The sequence below is a fragment of the Lontra canadensis genome, unplaced genomic scaffold (genome assembly GCF_010015895.1).
Source record: "Lontra canadensis isolate GAN:19392208 unplaced genomic scaffold, GSC_riverotter_1.0 scaffold53, whole genome shotgun sequence".
Lineage (NCBI taxonomy): Eukaryota > Metazoa > Chordata > Mammalia > Carnivora > Mustelidae > Lontra > Lontra canadensis.
This window is the reverse complement of record NW_022631047.1, coordinates 10,273,597-10,285,596: the sequence shown is the minus strand read 5'-3', so window position 1 is coordinate 10,285,596 and position 12,000 is coordinate 10,273,597. Positions and strand designations below refer to the sequence as shown.

The 12,000-nt window shown below is 49.0% G+C and overlaps 1 protein-coding gene across 1 annotated transcript in view; it reads right to left on the bottom strand.

Moving 5' to 3' along the window:
* The window catches only part of ANO2 (anoctamin 2), a 357,148-nt gene that overhangs the window by 259,802 nt on the left and 85,346 nt on the right, over window positions 1-12,000 (bottom strand). The gene's annotated exons all lie outside the window — the stretch shown is intronic.

Sequence of the window (12,000 nt, the reverse complement as noted above, 5' to 3'; positions counted from 1 at the left end):
TTTCTACTAACCCAGGAATCTAAAATTGAAGGGAAACACAGATCCGGCTTTAAAGGGGGGAAAAAAAGAAGTTTCCTTCTTCTCTAGGCCCAACTGCCATCCATTCTTCCCCGTATTCAGATTCTCTCCAGCAGAGCACGGGAGTGGAAAGAGCGTGGGCTCCAGATAAAAACAGATTCAGATCTGAATCCTGGATTTTACAGCTGTAGGACAACGGACAAGGCACTGAACCAAATGAGCCTCAGTTTCTTTATCTAAATATGGATGAGAAAGACTGCAGGTCTGTTGTGAGGATTGGAGAGAAGGTTTCTGCAAAGTCCCTGACACAGGGCCTGGACTGTGGGCCAGGGGAGAGGTCAGCCATGACCGTGAGGATGCGCTCCACCCAACCGAAATGACTGCAGGGACGGCCAGCTCCTCCAGCACCTAGCACGGGGCTAGACACAGAGGAGGTCCTCCTTGAATTCCTGCCATCAACAGAAAGACTCAGGGAACACCAGTTCCTGTTACATTACAATGGTGACTACGCAATCCTTCACTGCCCTTGAACTTTTAAAATTATCAACAGGATTTTCAAAATGTCCCACGTATCCTAAAGGAAATTCACAGGTTCAAAATAGAGCACATCTCCAGACATTGAGGATAAGGGCAGAAAACAGGACTTTCTGAAACCGACATGAAATTCAACATAAAGTAGATAAGAGATGGCCTATTAGAGCATATGGCCCCAATCTCTAGAAGAGATTTTATAAATGCGTTACCCATGTGACTGGAGGGCTCCCACACCTTATCAGGCAACTAGAATTTAAATCCATAGAAAAGGAACTGTCATATGTCATTTGGTTCTGGTCATCAGACAAAGGAAACAGTGCCTAAAGATTTCTGCAAGCAAGCACAAACACATCCGTGTTGGGGACGCAACTCTGCCAGCCCCAAGAAATGTGAAATAGACAACGGAGTAGAAAAATCTCTCCTGCTCAGCTGAAATGCCTCACAAAACTGTGCAACTGCTTTCACCATGATTCTATCTTCATAAAACCCTACAGATTCGGTGTCTCCATCTCCTGGGTGTCAAGAAAAGGTACCCGAGAAGAGGATGCAGGCACTCTGGTCGAGGAAATGAATAGCACGTACAGATAAACCAAGAATGGTACCTGTAGGGTTCAGTACCATTCATACTTGGAGGCATCCCTGGGGGGGTTGGAGGGTATCCCCACAGATATGTACTCCTCAGTCATAACCTGACTTTCAGCTCTCTCGGTCTCTTTTAAGTGGTGCTGTCAGCTGGTTTCCTAGACCTGTTCACCGCAAACTAAATCAGTGGAACCCAGAGTTCTCAAAGCCAAGTCGGGTCCCCTGTGCGCCTGTGCTCTGCCTAGTCAGCCAGCGTCCCATCCTCTCCTTCCTTCCTTCCTTCCTCTCTAAAGTCACCTCGACAGCAGGCCTAACCACAGGCACCTCCTCTAACACACCAGCTCCTCTGCCCCCTCCCTGGACTCCAGCCACACAGCCCTTCCCCAAGGGTTTCCAACCGCCCTGGCCCATGTCCCACTTCAGAACCTCCTCACACTGTTTCCTCCCCTGCAAAGTCCTCTCTTGCCCTCAGACCCAGCCAACTCCTAACTGCTTCTCACCTTTATCATCACTGTCTCCAGGAGGCCTTTTCTGAACCCTGGATGATGCCTGGTCCCCCTCTTGCCTGCCTGGCTCCCGTCCTTCTCCTCCATAGCACTGGCCACTAGTGCAATCGCTACGACTTGGTATCTAGTGCTTCTCTTCCTGACTAGAACTTCAGCTCTAGGAGGACAAAGCACATGTCTCTCTTGGTGACAGATTTGTCCTCAGCAGGCGACACAGAACTGGCGTATAGTACAAACTCAGTAAGTATGTAGTATAACTCCAATATGCACAGATGCCTAGTCAGTTCTGCTTGGATCCTGTGAATAATTTCTAAAAATTGGCTACCACGGCACAGAAAGCAATTGGTGACCTTTGGCCAACCACATTTAAATCTAGTTCTATTTCAAGAGAATAATTCAATTACTCTTAAGTGTCATCTCTGAATCTGTTTCTCCTGTTAACATCGGAAGTGATTCAAGATTCCATCTGACCAGGAACCTTATGAAGGCCTTGCAAGAGGGCCTCTCTGTTCCCATCAGTAGCCCCTGGTCTTCACTGCGTTTGCAGACCACTGCTCCCTTTCCTGGAGGCCTAACCCATGTGCACACATTCATTCTGGTGCTCGCAAAACGCAATCTGAACAGAGCTAGGACTGCACGTACCTAGAACCTCTCTGCCTTATAGCCTTAAAGGGTGTTGCAGCATTAAGGAGAAGAACCAGGGGTACCTTGGAAAATAAAAGGGACTTCAACTGTAAAAGCCTTTGGTATCTGTACTTGCCAAGCATCAGCTTTCCACGGTACCATTCAGCTTCCCCAAGCAGACAGCTCAAAGCAGAGCCCGCCAATGAGCGTGGTGAATGTCAGAAGAATGAACTGATTTGACCAAAGGACTCTGGAGATAAAGAGGCCTCCAAAAATAGCTAACATACCTTCCTTAAATAACAAATGAAGACCTAGAATGCAGGAGGCTCAGTTGCTTGGACGTGGACACGCAGCTAGTGAGCAGCAGAGCCAGGAAAGAAATCCAGGTCTCTTGACACCGGGGCCCGTCCCACAGTGCCTGAGCAGGACGGCACCGCATGTCCCCGAGGGTGCCCAGTCCATCGGAGGGCAATCCTGCAGCCTCTCCCTTCGCAGGAGAGTAGGTAAATGAGGGATGGAGGAACAGCAGTGTTGGGAGGGAACTGCACCCCCCAGCAACCCCTCTCCAGTGTTCCAGCCACTTGGCAGGGTCCTTGGCAGGGACCAAGGGCCAAGCGCTCCTGGTGCGACTCTCCATGTTGTTTATGTCTTGCTGTTGTTATCCAAAGATTGCATGTGGCTTTGCAAGACCACGTCCTCCCTCCAGAGAGATGAGAATGAATGGGAGGCAGCCCTAGCCAAACACTGGAAACCGATACTCCACAAGCCGCCTTCCCACACAGGCCTGCCAAGCCGCCTCAACACTGACCCCAGACGCCTGAGTGTACTCTGGTCCCGGGCCCTGCTGTGAGCTGAGAACATCAGCGGCAGCACATTGTGGCCCAGGAAAAGAGGAAGGGTGGGGAGATGAGCATGTGGACAACAGACAGGGACAAAGCAGGGCCAGGCTCACCTAAGGTATCACCAACCTCAGTCACCTGGGATTGGCAGGGACCACAGGCACATGGTCCCACAGCGAGGGTGACAGAAGCCCTCAGTGACTCCCACATTCTCAGATCATCTGGGAGGCCCCGGGTGACAGCAAGGGAACCTGCTCTTGAACCCTAGCCTCTCCGGGCCAAGGTGGGGATGGGTCAGCAGAGGCAGAGGGCAGGACCAACTGCCTACTGCACCCTGTCCCAGAAACCCCCCCAAAATATCCAAGGCATGTCCCCTCTTATAGGAAAGGCTTTATCTAACCCCCAACCAAAGACTCAGGACAACCTAGCCAGGGTCCTGCGGAAATGAAAATTCAGCCCATCTTGTCCTTTTTTCAAAACAAATAGTCATGACCAAAGTTCCTGGAAGGGGAGGACACTCAGGGCTGGGAGGATCCCTTGGGTCAGCTACCAAAATGGACAGGTTCCCAGAAGCAATTATCTCTGGACCCAAACCGAAGTGTCAACTCTGTGTATCACCTAACCCTGCACTCCAGACGAGCCTCCAGAAAACCTCCGCTCAAAGCCCAGGTGGAGATGAAGTAGTGAGTGCAAACCCAGGAAAACTGAACAGTCAGACGCTCTTACACACCAGGGGGTGAGAGAGCCTGTCCTCGCCACCCCCATTCCCGGCACAGAGGCCACCAAGGGAGGCACGGCACCCTGGAAAGATATCCACACGTACAGAGCAGGACTAACTGTTCTCTGGGTTTCATTCTACTTCAAAAATCCTGCAGAAGAAATGAGAACGAATCTTCACCGTATATGACACGCCGTGGGAAGGCCATGGGTACTCAGGCCTCAGGACTTGGTCTGGGAGCCTGGCTCTATCACTTACGGGCTACGCCATTCATGACATGTCACCAAAGCTCTTGAAACTCAGAGACAATGTTAAAATAATCGTAATAACTAACACCACCTGGAGGACAAAAGGACAAACAGTACAAAGACACCCACAGACTCTCTCGGGAGTACGTATGTCCATTACCTCCATCCTGACGATGCCTCACAGGCATGTACAGACATCAGTCAGAGCTCAACAGCCCCAATACTTTGAATAGTTGCAGTTTATCCCCCATTAGTTACACCTCGATAAAGTTAGAGGAAAAACGTAAAACAATGCCACACTTTTCGCAATTTTTTTCTTTTGGAAAAGACCCCTATTTTTCATTAAAATCTGTTACATGAATAGGCTATTTGGTTAACAATATGCCATGTTAGTTTTTAGTCAATAAATAAATATTCAGAAGTTAATACTGATCCCACGGTAGCTCAGAAGTAGACGAGATTACATAAATATTCTGCAAACTATCATGTATAAACAAAAAGGATTTTCTTGAGAGTGAACTCGGGGACAGCCACTTCTGAATCTCTGGTACTCAAAGGAGTACCAGAACTCAAAGGTACTGGTACCCAAAGGACAGAGCCTGTTCCTGCCTTTGGATCACAGAACGTACGGCCTTGACCTCCATGGGGATCCTACTAGGCTTCTTGGGTCCGACCTAAGAGAAATCACAGCTGAGCCTAGCACAGCAATAGTTCCTGACACGTCTCTCAACAGTACCAAGCGAGGTCAAAGATACAAGAGAATGTTTGTCTTGGGAATCTGTAATGTATAAAGTAACAAGCTAAATAGAACTGATGAGCCAGGGACCAAATTTCTGCAAAAATAGAGGATAAAAATCCATAAGCCCTGAAGATGTTGGCAGAAAGGACAGGGCCTCTCTCCAAACTAAGGAAGGTTAGGAGGGGTTGAGGATCAGGCTTCAGGTGCACAGGGCCAGCCCCTGACAGAGGGGAAGAGGTCACAGATAAACTATGACAAAGACCAGAGGAAAATGTTGGCCTTCCCTATTCATCACAGCAAAAGTATTTTGGACAGTCGACATCTCGCAAGTGGAATCAGATGCTGCAGAAGGCTAGCTCTCAGCCCTATGTGGGCTTCCCACTCACCCTTAGCAGGACACTGTGAGCATTTCAATGCCCAGAGGAAGGGAGGGCAGATGTGGGGAGGTGGACAACAGAGCCGCCGTCGGTGACTGACACATATGCAGACCAAGGATGATCCACAGGTCCTGGGTGGGCTGGGAGAGTCGCAGTTTACTTCTCTTGCCTCATCATCCAACCCCATAGAGCACCATAGCATCATCAGAAATGCCCCAGATCAGACAGTCAATCCTAGGGTCACCCGACAGATCAGCAGTGAGTACCACTACCTCCAATAGCCATCAGACCTTCAGGGAGCCGTGCCCAGTGCCTCCTTCCTTCCTTTGGCCCCTGTGATAAATGTCCCACTCAAAGAGAAGCATTTCCAGGCATTTAAAAGTCTCTACTACCTCTACAAGTACACCATCACTAATATCCCTCCTAACTCAAAACTTATGTGCTTCTTTGATTTTGATACTTTTTTCCCCTCCTGAAGACATTTGTATAAAACCTTCAGGCTATCATTAATTAACCCCTCTCCCTCCCAAAGATGTGCCCTCTCTTCTCTTAGCCATGACTCACTTCTCCCCCAGGGAATAACTCCACTATTTCCCATGATTCAATCATCTCAACATATTTCAATTCAACAAGTATTTATTGGGCAACAACAGTGTGTTCAGCAATGTACTAAGAGTTAAGGGCATACAGAAGAAATATAAGTTATCATACCATCACACACACAGCTTTCAGATTCTTTTTGGAAATCTGATGAATGATATCTAACACATGAACCAGATGAACAACATCGTGACCAGGGGTAAGTAATGTCCAAAAGGACAGGACAACTAGTGAATGTTCATATGATTCTTGCCTTTCACTCATCGATAATTGCCAGATTTTGCTCAGAGAGAATTACTTCTCCTGGATCTCCGCCTTCGACATCAGTGGAACTGACCCTACCACCACCTCCAGAATTAAGCCCAGTTAGCCTGAGCCAATCAGCGTATCCCTACTCTTGGCCAAAACAATTGGTTCTGGAATCTGTTTTTAATGCAGTCAGAACCAATAAGACGTTGTAGAAATGTTGGCCAGGGATTCGGGAGAAAGCAGCTTTCACTTTCTGCCAGAACTCTGGGGAGAATAGTGGCAGTCAATTGTCTCCATAAAGGGAAGACCTTGGTCAGCCAAGGGACCACTGAGTAAACAGAAGTAGAACCTGCAGAAGGTTAAACAGATCGGGGGAGAAATAGGGAGTCCTTGAGGACATCATTTGAGCTACTGGATAGAGCCTCACCAAATTTACTTATGGGCTTTTTGATCGCCTGAGCTCATAAATTTCCTTTGTTGTTCAAGCTGGTTTGAGTTGGGTTTTCTGTCCATGCAACCAAGAGTTCTCCCTGATCTTAGAAATCAGTAGAAGAGCTGAGTCTGGGCTAGAGGAGCCAGAAAGGGATGCCATGGGAGGACAGGGACTATGAGTTGTACTGTGAACACTGTAGGATGGGACTGACAGACGCAAAAGGGCTGTGGCTGGCAGGAAGAGGAGAGATAGGCAGATAAAGGTGCAAGGAGGAATGTGTGTAGCGTGTGGAGCCCAGCCTGCCTAAAGCGGGTGGAAGACAGGGAGCCAGAGGGCGGAGACGTGGTCTGTGCTGGCCACTCTGCCCCCTCCATGCTACCGCTGCCCATGAACTTCACAAAACGGCAACCTGGATGGACCAACCCTGTACGGTCACCTACACTCATGAGCTCTTCGATGGGATAAAGAGTGACAAAAGTACCCCCTGAGGAAATACCTTCCTCCTTTCTCAGTAGAGCTCAAGCTGGGAACACCCTCCCAACGGCCAGTGAGCCTAAGAAATACAATAGATGGGCAGGGACTGTCCCCCTGCTCCACAGCTGGTCTAGGCTGTGGTCATAAGAATGAAGGAGCAAGCCTCCCAGGTGCCACTGTGACCTTCTGCAGGTCAGAGGAAGCAGATTTCTTAAATGCGGGGCTCTGGCTCTTTATTCTAGTGGCCATTCAGCCTTCCTAAGAGAGGTCTTTCATAGGGAGGCAGGTAGATTCTGAACATGTACCAAGAAGCTATAAAACCTGCTACAACAGTATGCTTTATCAGCTAAAGACCCCTTTCCTCAAACCAAACATTTCAAGGGGCAGTCCTGATTGAACTTCGGAGGAACAGAACTTCACCAGCCGTCTTCGGTGCGAAGATGGTCTCTGTGTCACCTGGATGCAAACTACAAGGGTTGTACCACTCCCCCCTGGGAGTGGGTGAAAGCTTCTGATCGTCACAATGACTGGGGAGCACCACGGTCATTTAGTGTACGGAGGAAGGGATGTCAAATATGCTTCAATGTTTTGGAAAGTCCCACACAAGGAAAATTCTCCTTCCTGAAATATCCAGTGCTCCACCAAGAATGGTGCCCTAGAGCTCAGGGACCTACAGGTGCAAACCCACATGCTGCCCGCAGATGTGTCAGACCAGACGTAAAAGCAATTATCTCACCAGTTTCCTGTCCCCACCCCACCAGACCCAGACTTGAGCGATATTAAGGGGGAGCTTAAAGAAATTACTTGTGAATAAATGCTGTTAAATTAGCTAAGATCTAGACCTTGGATCCGATATTGAGGAGCTGAGGAGGGATATTCAGGAAAAGAGCCATCACATATGATGATTAAAAAGAAGAGTTGACTACTTTGTGAGCTTCCCAAAAAAACCAGAATTAGCCCACCTGCCAAGAGGGTTGTGAAAATAATCCATCAGCCTTGAGTGGTTTGGGGGCCAGGGGATGAAGGAGATGGGGTCCCTGAGTAGCAGGGTACATTTAAGGAAGAATTCAGAGAGACGTGACCTAAAATCCCAGCTCTTCCACACACCCCTGTGTGACCATGGACATGGTATGTAGTTTCTCTGGACCACGCTTTCCTGGTTGGTGAAACAGAAAAATAATAATCCACAGCAGCAGTGACCCCACAGAGCACTTGAGAAGACCAGCAATGATGCAAGGAAGGAGCCTACACACCTGGCGCATTATAGGTGCTCCATGCTAACAGTAATTGGATTCTGCAGATGGTGTCTGAGAGCCAGAGGAATTTGAATGGACGGGGTTTGTGCAATCCAGTTTCCAGCATCCTCCCTTTTTTCCCAGAAAAACCTGGCTCCTGGGGCATTTTTTTCCCCTATATGAAGCGAGAGCCCAGTTTGGAACATGTCCCCTCCACGCAGCCAAAACCGGCTTTTCCACAGCCGTGACTCTGCGCGTACACACGCTGCCATCAAGCTGGCCCTGCCTGAGACTGCCAGTCCTGCCCCACAGCCTCCTCTGGTTGGGAAGACAAGGGATCATCAGCCCCGCTAATTAAATCCACAGATGATAACAAAGTGGGCGGCGCTGCAAATAGCACCAGCGAGGATGGGGAAATAAATGAGAAGGGACCTGGGGAGTTTAGGAAATATGGGACAGGAAATAACAAAATGAGATTCAATGCAGAAGAATGCAAGCAACTAACTGGGGGGAATCATCAGGAACAAAGACACTGAGCGGGGAGCTGGAAGAACTCTGGGAGATGAGGACTTGGGGGCCACAGTGACAGGTGGCAAGTGGGAGAATGGGCAGTAAGAGGTGAGTGACGAGATATGGACAGAAGGTGCACGCTGAGGCCACACGGAGAAGGAGCTGGTGCCCTGGGTCCCACCCGGCCGGGCCACGAGGCATTCTCCGAGGCTCACTTCCAAAGACAGTCCTGTGCCAGCTCGAGTCACACCTTCTCCAAGAAGCCCTTCTGGGCTCCTAAAGTGAATGAGACCCATCTCCTCACTGACCACTCATCTGGGACACGTAGCACTGTCTCTGATTTCTCTACCTGCAGGGTCACAGAGACCCAGCTCTGGAGCTCACTGGCTCCTCCTGGCATCACCATGGGCTCAGCCCCTAGTAGGTTTTCAACACAGTGGGAGAGGGGAGTGACATCACTTCAAATAACACAACAAAGAGAAGAATTTCTCTCCTTCACCCTTTATGGGTTGAGATTATTTCTGAGGCTTCTCTGTCTTTATCTCGAGGCCCTGTGTGCTGGGACAGTTAGCCTACCGCAGGGTGTCCTGGAATCAAACACATGTGGTCTGTTCAACCCGTATTCAGGCCAGAGCACAAACCAGAGGTCACTCAGGGTCCAGGGTAAAGAGGACGAATGATGGGTCTGGGAAACACGATGAAGCAGACACACGCCCCTCCCCCTGTTGATAAAGACTCTTCTGATTTGGCCGAGACACAGACTGTGGCTTCTCAAAACTACAGGGGTTTCCCTGAGCTACTTGCCCCCTTTTAGCTCAAAACTTCATAATTAATTATTACACTCAACACTAATTGGGAGATGAGGAAGAACTCCTTCTCTGGGAATAGTAGCAAGGCACCACAGAGAAGTTATTGCTGGGGCCATTGTCAAGTCAAGCTCTTAGAAGAAAGGCAGGAGCCCCTCACTGAATCCATGAATACCCCTGTTCTCACTAAACATGCATGTTTTAAGGGACAAAAGAAGCCAACACAAAAACGGCTTTGAGGCTTCGCCTACTTTGGCATCGGGGACAACAGGAGGGAAGTAAAAGACCAACCCGTGCTGAAAAATCCCCCTCTGAGAAGCGGGGATGGAGGTGTTTCTCTGCATAGCAGGTTCATTCTATCCCAAGCCAATAGGATATGCCACTATTGTGAGGTCTCTGCAGAAAGAAAGCCCGTGGTCTCTTCTGTTCTCTCCTGCTCACGTGGACCCACACTGTTCCAGCACTGCTGACCCTCAAGGGTGAGCAGTGGGAGAAACGGGGCATGAGCTGATGACACAGAGCCCCACGTCCTGGTGCCGGCCCTGCACTTCCCATCTGGGGTACCTTTGGGATGTCTTACCTGAGCCTCCCTGGGCCTCTGCCTTCTGCTTCCCTACAAAATGATAAGGTTGATCTCAGAAGGTCCGCACACACTGAAAGGTCTTTGATTTCATGGAAGCTGGGAGTTTTCTTAGCAATTCATCCCAAAGCACTGGCCTTTCAGTCATTCCACCACAAAAGTAAACTGATGGGCTGCAAAGTCTTCATCCTCCCAGGAGTAAGTGAGAGCACAGAGTCACAGAAACTATTACTGCCTAAACAGAGCTATATTTCTTCTGTCTTCTTTCCCCAAGGCTCCCATCTCTGTTCTCATATTCTAAAACTTGAAAGGATCAAAGGTACAAATCAGAATGAGGCACCTCTCTCCTGGATGAAAAATGCAGCAGACATCAGCCAGCAAGAATACTTATTAAACTCTAGTACTCACCCTACCCAAACTGGTCTTGTGCAACTGTGCAGGTCATGTACTGCACAAGGATGTCGCATTAAGAGTGTCCCAACCATACAGAAGTTATATTAGAGTCCACAGTTTCCTGACACATGGCAGTAAATTGTTTTGATCTAACAAAAATCATCCTATTAAAACAATTTTTAAAAATGGAAATAAAAAGGCACTTGGGTGGCTCAGTGGGTTAAAGCCTCTGCCTTTGGCTCAGGTCATGATCCCAGCGTCCTGGGATCGAGCCCCGCAATAGAGCTCTCTGCTCAGCAGGGAGCCTGCTTCCCCTCCTTCTCTCTCTGCCTGCCTCTCTGCCTACTTGTAATCTCTGTCTGTCAAATAAATAAATAAAAATCTTTTTTAAAAAATGGAAATAAAGTATCTTGAGGAAGGAAGACCTTTTCCTAACCGGCACAAAGATGCCATATGGACTGACTGTGGCACCCATCTTAAGCCTGGATGCTGACCCACAGGAAAACCAGCAGAAAGAGGATGGGGGCATTTAGTGTCCTTTCTAGTGCCCTGGAACAAAACCTGCTCTCCAGAATATAATCTAGAAAAGTCATCTACCTAAGTTGTAAGCGACCAGTAGGCCAAAGCAGAACACCTCCTGGGAGTACCCGTACTTGTTAAAGGATCAAACGAAGCAATAATTTCTTGAATTATCAACAAGCATGAAGTCACCTGGCACAGTACTTACGGGATAGTAAGCACTCCAAACAGTTCACTGGGATGAACGGGACCCACGGAGGAATGCAGAGCCTACAAGTCGGTTGGGAAAGGTTCCAGGACTTAGAAGCTCTAAGTCTTAGCCCACAAAGAGACCACGGCTGGCCAGAAAGCACAACACATCCACTTAGAGTCCTTCATAAGCCCTGCCATGGAGGTATGGCCATGCTCAGGAGTTTCATGGATGTTTCTAAAACCAGAGAAAGTTAGAGACAGACAACCTTCTGAGATCATTTTATTCATCCTGCAACCAAGAGAATCAGAGAAGCCATCCAGAGACTAGTCTCAGGATGGCTGCCAGCTCTCACAAGGTCTAGGCAAATGAGGTCAGAATTAAGTACGTCTGCAGTTCTCCCTCTCCCCATGTCCAGCTGTTTCAGAGAGCTCTCCGAAGGACCCTCCACCTGCCCCTGGGTTGCTCAGAAGGGTCTATACCCTGAACACTCCCTCATCGTGGCTCACCTCTCATTTAACCCACATTCTTGCAGCTCAGGCAGTCCCGGGATGTCCTGAGGAAGCTCAGCCTGACCCCAGATTCCCACACAGCAAGACCACCCAGAGACGAAGTTTGTCGGTCAATGATGAGGCAACCCCTTGAGGCATGAAAGGCTGGTGAAGATCTGGTCCCACTCAGCGGGACCGTGACAGGGTCCCACATGAACACTTCTGCCTGCCTGGGACTCAGAGCAGACACTGAGGCCCACGAGGAGGCTACTGGGGGGAGAGGATGAAAGTCCAGGAAGGTTCAAGTCATGCCACCTACCTGATAATTGCCCAGT